The sequence below is a fragment of the Manduca sexta genome, unplaced genomic scaffold (genome assembly GCF_014839805.1).
Source record: "Manduca sexta isolate Smith_Timp_Sample1 unplaced genomic scaffold, JHU_Msex_v1.0 HiC_scaffold_1176, whole genome shotgun sequence".
Lineage (NCBI taxonomy): Eukaryota > Metazoa > Arthropoda > Insecta > Lepidoptera > Sphingidae > Manduca > Manduca sexta.
Window position 1 is genome coordinate 1 of NW_023592015.1, and position 3,102 is coordinate 3,102.

Below are 3,102 nucleotides of genomic sequence, written 5' to 3' on the forward strand. Positions count from 1 at the left end.
GTGCTTCCGTCAAGTCACTAAATCGACACATCGAAAAGATCCATAAAAAGTGAACACGCACACTGATAGAAAGTTAGACCTGTAAGAGTCGCTGCTAGTCGTTAATGAACTAATGTGCATTATTCAAAATTTAGAGCACCATGATGTTGAATGGCTCGATAAGAACGACGTAGACATTCTAAAATCGGATAAAAGCGAGCAGATTCACAACACTGAGCAGCAATCGAAGCAATCCAATGTCATCGAAAACTTAGAATCATGGATTCAGGTTTCATGGACTGAAGACTGTTAATTTGAGTTTAATATGTGCACCAAAAATTTAAAATAAGTTTATGTTAGTAAGATATATTTTTGTCCTTTACTCTATGTTGAATACCATATCAGTAAAATATAATTTCTATCCTAAATCTATTTTCTAATTTTCAAATTATAATTATAACGTTATAATTATAATATAAAAAGAAACTATACATTGATTGACTAAAGAGAGGTAAGAGCTTTTTACTTTTGCTGACAAAGGGGATGGGGAGCGGTAAATAATTGTAATAAATCTGCTTACGTACTTAAACGGCCTTTTTCTACGTATAGCGTTTCACCAGTCAGTAGGCTTATTTACTTTTTCATTACTTGTAGATGTTCCATTCTATCTAATTCTACTTTAAGTTTTGAATGTAATGCATAGCGAATTCTACGAACTGGACATATTTTGGTGTAATTCTAGTGTCAATGTGTAAGCCCTTCATGTGGTAAACAACCTAACCCTTCAAATGTGTCTGAATATGTATCAAGAAATGATTGTACTGACCTTTGAGTTTGATTGGATGTTAATTTAAATAATCTTTTGACAATACCCTGGTTGGTCTTCACAAGTTTTCCAGCCTAGTATAGTTGAACAGTCACATTTTACAACCATAGATTGAATATTAACTTGTTTCTTATTTTCAAAAGTACATGGCAGTGTTATACTACTTAGACCCGATTTCACCAAAGCAGAATAATTTTTATTCCAAGTATAAAACTAATATTTACTCTCGGATGTTTACCAACTACTTATCAGAGAATAAGCAAGTTATACGAGAGTAATTCTTACCCATCAATTTTGAAGGAATAACGAGCTTGATCTTCGGATAAAATCAAAATGGCGTTTTTATTAGCCAGCTGATGGTCAATCTATGTCTTGTCAATCAACTGGCAGAGAGCAACCATCACATTAATAACGAAAGCAATTATTATTGAGGAGCAACCCAAGAGATTTATTTTTCCAGTATATTATATTACTCTTTAAATATATAAAAAAAAGCCTTATAGCAACTGGGTACATTGTGAAATTGTAACGAAAAATAAGTTCATTTACGTTTTATAATTAAAATATGCAGCATTTGAGACAACTTATTTCGTGAAAGCGACAGTGAAGATGACTTATGTTGTAATACGACGTCCAAGATGGCTCAAAGAAAGAAATGAGCATTTTACAACTATGACGAAAAGGATTTCATGATAAGATTTCGTTTATCTAAAGCAGCAACATATAATTTACTACTGAAGATTGAAAATCAATTGGAATTTATGTCTGAGAGGTTAGTAATATAATATGTATGTACTTAAATTGCTTAGCTAGACTATTATTATAATTTACATACCCAACCTAAAATGTCAATGTTAGTTTTAAAGCTTTATTTTATTTATTTATACTTTGTAAGAATGATACTTTCTATGTACAAATTTTAATGGATTGTACAGTACAGTTATTAGGTGTATAATTAGTATGTACTATGTTTTTGTTCATAGATTTTAAAAATAATACGATTACGTTTTTCGTTCTTTCAGGAACCAATCTATATCCCCCATCAACCAGCTTTTGACCACCCTAAGATTCTATGCAACCAACAACACACAATTAGCCACTGGTGATTTCAGTGGATTTAGTGTATCAACAGCACATAGAATACACCGAGTTAGTGCAGCTATAGCATCGTTACATCAAGAATATGTAAAATTTCCTACTAAGAAGCAGGAAATACAGCAAGAACAAAGTAACTTTTATCAAATAGCTAAGTTTCCTAGAGCAATAGGGCAATGGATTGCACCCATGTTAGGATAACATCTCCAGGTGGAGATCAGGCTGAAATTTTCAGAAATAGAAAGGGATATTTTTGTATTAACGTCCAGACTATTTGCAATGCAAATATGGAGATTACTGATATTGTTGCAAGATGGCCAAGGTCATGTCACGACAGCACTATTTTTAATAATTGCTATCGAAAAGCCATCTTTTATGTTAGACATAATGGTGATGCGTTATTACTTGTTGATTATGGATATGCTTCCACATCCTATACAATGCCTCCACTAGAAAATCCAAAGACTCCATTAGAACATCTATACAATGAGTCACAAATTAGATCAAGGAATCCTATTGAAAGGTCTTATGGAATTTGGAAACGGAGATACACGTCGGAACTATTTTGATGATTACGATGACATCGATATAAGCACAAGGTTTCGATTGTCAAAAAATCTGTTTTGACTATTTTAGAAATCAGAGGGCCTACCATCATCTTTTATCGAGCGACTCAGTATTGATTCAGTTCAATATAGGTTCCTAACTGAATCGGGTTATTTCGTACCATCATGTCGTTAACTCACTATCGCAATTGAGTCGGAACTCGGTGGATGAGTGAATGAAATTTGTCTCTGGTCTGTTCGCTACACAACAAATTAAAAAGGGATAGCCCTATAAGCACTGTATAAGTGTGTTTCGCTTGTTCAATACTTCGAGTTCTGCGTTCCGAAACCTTAGTTAGTTATTTCCCGATAAGTTACTGTTTATTTTGGTTAAAATGAAATAAATTAAAAATGACTAATATATACGAACTGTTAATAATTTAATTGAAAGGCGGGTATTAACTCGCTACAAACTTAATTTAATTCCTTGATTTAGGTGAAAATATTTTATCATTTGTATTATTATAAAACTAAATTTAGATTTCTGTTTCGAATTAAAAACGCACCTCTCGCTTTTGACAAAAGTGTCGAGTTGCGCGGTTATTGTTTATAAATTCTTATAGTGTTACACTGTGTTGTGATTAAAGTTTTTACATA

At 32.5% G+C, this 3,102-nt stretch overlaps 1 pseudogene; it reads left to right on the top strand.

Moving 5' to 3' along the window:
* The first annotated feature begins 1,801 nt into the window (after positions 1 to 1,801).
* Positions 1,802 to 2,505, top strand: LOC119191199 (annotated as a pseudogene).
* Positions 2,506 to 3,102: the final 597 nt, after the last annotated feature.